Source organism: Petaurus breviceps, unplaced genomic scaffold, assembly GCF_028583685.1.
Source record: "Petaurus breviceps papuanus isolate PSGF00001 unplaced genomic scaffold, PetGlider_PUasm1.0 688, whole genome shotgun sequence".
NCBI classification, from domain to species: Eukaryota; Metazoa; Chordata; class Mammalia; order Diprotodontia; family Petauridae; genus Petaurus; species Petaurus breviceps.
In genome coordinates this window covers 7,321,729-7,327,728 of record NW_027186457.1, presented here as the reverse complement: position 1 = coordinate 7,327,728, position 6,000 = coordinate 7,321,729, and the positions used below count along the sequence as shown (strand labels likewise).

General features: G+C 36.6%; 1 protein-coding gene across 1 annotated transcript in view; it reads right to left on the bottom strand.

Annotated features, from left to right (window-relative positions):
• The window catches only part of NYAP2 (neuronal tyrosine-phosphorylated phosphoinositide-3-kinase adaptor 2), a 333,767-nt gene that overhangs the window by 232,493 nt on the left and 95,274 nt on the right, over nt 1–6,000 (bottom strand). The gene's annotated exons all lie outside the window — the stretch shown is intronic.

Here is a 6,000-nt window from a genome sequence, read left to right as displayed (position 1 = left end):
ATAAAAATATATATATATATATATATATATATATATAAATGGGATAATATTTATAAAGTGCTTAGCAGAATGCCTGATGTATGTTGTTGTCACTCAGTCATGTCTGACTTTATATGACCCCTTTTGGAATTTTCTTGGGAGAGAAACTGAAGTCATTTCCTTCTCCAACTCATTTTACAAATGAGAGAATTGAGGCAAACAGGGGTAAGTGATTTGGCCAGGATCATACAGTTAACAAGAGTCTAAGACCAGATTTGAAACTCATAAAGATGAGTCTTCTTGACTCCAGGCCTAGTACTCTATCCATTGAGCCACCTAGATGCTTCCGGCATATAGTGGGCATAATAATTTACTCCTGACATATAGTAGGTACTTGATTATTTTTTTATTCCCTCATCTTCTCTTTATACACAACATTCAAGAAATACTTTATGGAACACAGTTTAGACTGCCCTTGAAAGGGGGTAAAATTCTGCTGCAGCAGAGTATGTGGCCAAATCTCATAGATCAAAACAGAAGACTATTCCAGGGGTAGAATGCAAAGCTGATAATCTTTTGGAATTGTCCATGGTGAGGTCAAGCTATTTGCCTAAGTTCATGTGACCAGCATGAGAAGACTTGGACCTATATCTTCCTGATACTGATGCTAGTTCTCTGTTCAAGACACCACACTGCCTAGTGGGCAACAATACATTCACAAGCTATAGAAAATTTTCTAATTACACATCCATATTGGTTCATTTCAGTTTCTTACATGGAAAGTAAACATAAATTATAGGCCAGTGAGTTTAAATTTATTCCTAGGAAAATTCTTAAATGGATTATTAAGTGGTTAATGAACATATAGGAAAAAGAAAAGAAATGGTAATCACAAAGAGTCATCATAACTTCATCAAGAACAGGTCCAAGACAAATTAAAATCATTTCCTTCTCCACAGGGTTACTAAATTGGTGCATCAGAAGAATATTTTCAATATGATTTTTATAGATTTTAGCCTTCTGTTTGATGAAGTATCCCAGGTTATTCTTGTGTGGAAAATGGAGTCATATGGACTCTTGTCAGTGGTATCAAACTCAAATAGACATGAATCTCTATGGGCAACACAATGACTTAGAAAACCACAAATCGGCATTATCTCTGTTGTGTTATGTTTTTACTTATTGTCTTCAATATTTCCCAATGACATTTTCATCCAGATCTGGGGCACTCGAGCCATGTGCTTGGGACTTCCAGTTTGACACCTCTGATTTATATAATAGTAGATATTAATGAGATATATCCAGAATTGGTTGAATTGTTGAAGTCAAAGAGCAATCATTCATGGATAAATATTGACTTGGCAAAGCAGGAAGGGGAGAAGAACCAACATTTATTATGTGCCAACTATGTGCCAGACACAACGCCAAGCATTTTAGAAATATTATCTCACTTGACCTCATTTGGAAATAGGTCTCTAATGGAGTACTGTATCTATATTTGACCTTGAACTATTTGATATTTTTATCATTGACTTAAATAAAAGCAGAGAGAATGTCATTATCAAGCTTTCAGATGATATAAAATTAGATGGAACACTTAACACACTGGATGATACTTTGGGAAAAAATCCAGATAGTGATTGAGTAATCACTAGGTTGAAGTTAATAAGATGAAAATGACAAGGTAGAAATGTAAGATATTATTTTTTTTCTTTTTTATTCCTCACTTTATATTCTCAGTTCTTGACATAGTTCCCGGTATTAATAATTGCTTTTTGATTAAATAATCTTTGGATTAAAAAAATAACTTTACAAATACAAGATGGGGAAGGGATCATTAATTTGTCTTACTGTGATGAAGGTAGCATTTTGTTCTGAAAAAAGATTTGGACATTTTGATGGAGTGCAAAATGCAATGTGAATCAACTGTATAATATCACAGTCAAAACAAGTCATTATGTTCTTGGACTGAATTCTGAGAAATAGTTTCCAGAAATAAGAAGAGGATAGTCCTTCTATTCTCTGCTCTGGTCAAGTCATCTATTGAGTAATGCATACAGTTCTGAGTGCTAAGTATTAGGAAGGGCATTTAAGATCTGGAAAATAGCAAGAGATGAATCAGAATAGTGGAGGGACTTGAATCCATAACATATGGGAATCAATTAGAGGAGCAGTAGAGAATAAAGATCTGAGGAGACATGATAGCTATATTTAAGTACATGAAAGACTGTCTGCTTAAATATGAGTTTGTTGTAAGGAGAAAAGTCCTAACCATTAGAGTAACCAGAAAATGGAATGGGATGCTGCTAGAGACCATAAGTGTCCCCTCATTGGAGGTCAACAAGCAAAAGTGAGATGACTAATTGGCAGGATGCTAAGGAAGATTAGGTAGCCACCGATATCTCTTCCAACTCTATACTTTTGTGATTTTGTAAAATACATATAAGTGATCTATAATTCCATCAGCATGAAGAACTGCTGGCATAGTAACTCCCTCCAACCATGTTGATTGCCCTATGATTTAATAGAAAAATTCTACGGAGTTGCCTGGGGCTCCCCAAAAGTTAAATGCCATGATCAAGACCAAATCCAATTTTTCCAATTACTGGTTGATCAGACTCTTTATTAAAACCAAGCTACTTCTAAATATAAGTATTTGAAATAGATAATATATTTTGGAAATGAACATAGATCTAACAATTAGATTGAGAAAAGTGTGGTAGGAGATTTGAAATTTAGATTTTTGTTTTGTTTTATTTGGTTCTTTTTTACTCTTGTTACACAATGACAAAATATGTTTAAACATTTCAGTGGAATGTTAACTATTTGCATAGTTAACTTAATCTTTCCCATTTCATCTAAAATTGTAAATGCTTTGGAGGCACACTCAGGATGCCAATACTTACTGGCGTGGAGGGAAGAAAAGGCCCCTTTGTTGTAGGCGGCACCTGTGATGAATATGAAAAGAGCTTGAGGCTCCCAAGGGTGCTCCTTGTTTCCCCTGCTTTTGGTTATTCTAAAAGAATTGGTTAGGCATTTTTGAGGATGTATAATGGTAAAGGGATCTGAAGATCTTCCATGTCCCTTGTATTTGCAATCAAACAGGTACTTAGCACTTTGTTTCAAGTTTGTGATTGTATCAAGTATCAAGATCCAGAACTTGTGAATCCCACAGTGGGAGGAAGTTGCTGATATAACAGGAAGGAGCTAATATCATATATCAGAAAAAGCTCAAGCTATAGAGTCAGAACCACAGAGAGACAGAACTTCTGAGAACTGCTGAGAGAGAGAAAACTGCTAGGATCTTGAAAACTTCTGAGATCCAGAGGGAACATCTGAGAGACAGCCAGAACTGCTGGGAACAAGAAGTGCAGAGAACTGAGAACTTCTGGGAGTAAGCAGCATGGAGGTTGAGGAGTTACCATAAGTGAAGAGAAGAGGATCCTTGCTTGAGGGATTGAGAGAGGAGGATCCTTGCCTGAGGGAGCCTGTTTGTTTGAAGGATTGGGAATGTGGATGTTTGCTGCATTGACTATATGTACCAGCTTTGTGGTTACTGTAATGACTTTGACTTTATGGTTTGGGCACTCAAGTTTCCTGATATTTGAATAAATGCCTTGCTTCTGTCCTCCATGTGGAGAGCCTGTTACATTTTGTGATTCACAACTACACCAGTATATTCATAGTTTCTGTGGGTGCTGTGAATTTTGTATTGCTGGTACAGGATGTTGTGCTTCTCTAAGTGCTAGTGAGGGAATCCAGAGCAAGGAAAAGATGTAAGCTTATGAGGATGGGGAGCTCGTTTCAATGATATCAATAAACTACAGTTGGTATAGGTCTCCTGTAAACTCAAGTTTTTCTGAGAAAAATTACTTGAAAACACTGATAATTCAAATAAGTTTGCATTCCCATCACACACATCCTCCTGTTTAAAAAATATGCTTTCACCTGCAAGAATCCTGCAGCTGAAGTTTGGCTAGTTTGAGGAAATATTTAGATTAAATTTGTCCTCTAACTCTTTGGAGTGCACATCTTTGAGCTAATAGTCTGTACAATCCATTATGGTTTAGGAAAGAAAAACAGTGATGCCTCATTTATCCAGCATCATAAGAAGGTGAACTGTTCCACAGAATTTTTTTCTAGCTAAAGAAAGGTTACCCTTTTAGTAAATGATAATATAATAGTATAGTAGCATAGTAGTAGTAGGAGTAGGAGTAGTAATAGTAGTAGTAGCAGCAGCAGCAGTGGCAGCATTAGCAGTGGTAGTAGTAGCAGCAGCAGTAGTAACAGTGGTAGTAGTAGCAGTAGCAGCTGCAGCAGTAAAAGTTGTAGTAGTGTAATTCATAGTAAAAGTATTGGAGGCATCAACAGTAAGCATTTGTTATCTCATTATCCCCATTTTACAGTTGAGAAAACTGAGGCAGACAGAGGCTAAGTGCCTTGCCCAGCCTCACACAGAATGTTTTGAGTCTGAATTTGAACTCAGGTCTTTCTGACTCCAGGCCCAGTATTTACCATCCCACTTATTTGCCTTATATAGCTGAAGAAACTGTGGTTCATAGATGTTACATTACTGAGTCACTGTAACCCATAGTTATTATTTTGATGATGATGATGATTAGGATACATGCATATATACATACATGTGTGTTTATCTCAAATTAAGGTTTGCAAATATTACATATTTACATGTAAATGTTTATATTTAAATGTTACATGTTTACACATGTTAACTCTTGATATTCATAGCAACCCTGTAAAGGCAGGCTATTTTTCTCCCTATTTTATAGATAAAGAAACTGAAGGCAGCAGAGCTAAATTGGCTTGAACAGGATCACTCACCAGGAAATACCAGAAGCAGTATTTCAGACCAGATACTCCTGACGACAAATACTGTGTTCTGTCCACTATTAGAATAAATCATCATAAACAACCATTTCAAACTAGCAAGTTTCAAAGTTTCACTATTCACAGAAATTAAAAGCTTTCTGAAAACAGGATTCCCCACAATCTCATCACCAACCAAGGATCAAGGTCAGACAAGAGACAGGTTTTCTAAAATGCATACATTAGATCTGTACCAGAATTGAAACTCCCAATATGGTCCATCTTCCTGCCACATTTACCCACAAAGAGAGACACGCCAACATCTCAGAGATGAATTGTATCTCAAAACTAGTTTTGAAAGGGCAAATTCAACTAGATGGAGACAGAGCATGTTCATAATGTATTTCCTAGCACAGACAGGTTGTCTGGCATACATTTTCTGCCTACTGGTCTGGAGTCTGGTCCCCTGATTCCATTAACAATAGAAGCATGGTTAAATCCCTTTATACTTCATTGAAAACTTGATCCTCAAGGTTGCTTTAATGTAGAGTGTGAGCAAACTATATATACATATTAGTTACATTCAGCATTTTGGAGTCTACTATCAAAAAGAAATGATCTTTCATGTAAGATTATACCTGCTTTACCTCTAGGGACACTGTAAGTAAAAACAAACTGCAACAGTAGACAAACAACAATATTAATCCACATGGACCAGCCCTTTTCTACTTCTGTCTTAGGGGTCTGGTATTAATATTTTAGTACACAAATGAGACAGAAAGCATAAAGATCTGTGTTGTTTTTCCTTTTCCTTTTTCCTCCTTCAGCAGGCATCCCCCTGTATCATGATTTTGCCCATTTGCTTTTCCACCACCAAAACTGCTGAGTATGCTTTTCCCCTTCAAGTACAATGCACATTTTTAGCACAAATCAACAGAAAGAAAAAGAGTCTATTGCATATGTGTCAGTCTGAATTTCTGTCTTGGAATCTGGGTTTTCAAATTGCATTGATGCGTGAATCACATTGCAGGGTAATGGGGTTCAGCTATCTTTCCTATGAACTGGGAAATTTGGCAGAAGATAGGGAGGGTCTATGGTCTTCACCCCAGAAAAAGCTTTTGATCCTGTGACTCCTTCTCCTATTAGTTCCTCCCTGAACTCCCAGAGTCAGGCTTCCTTCTTCATTTATGCTAG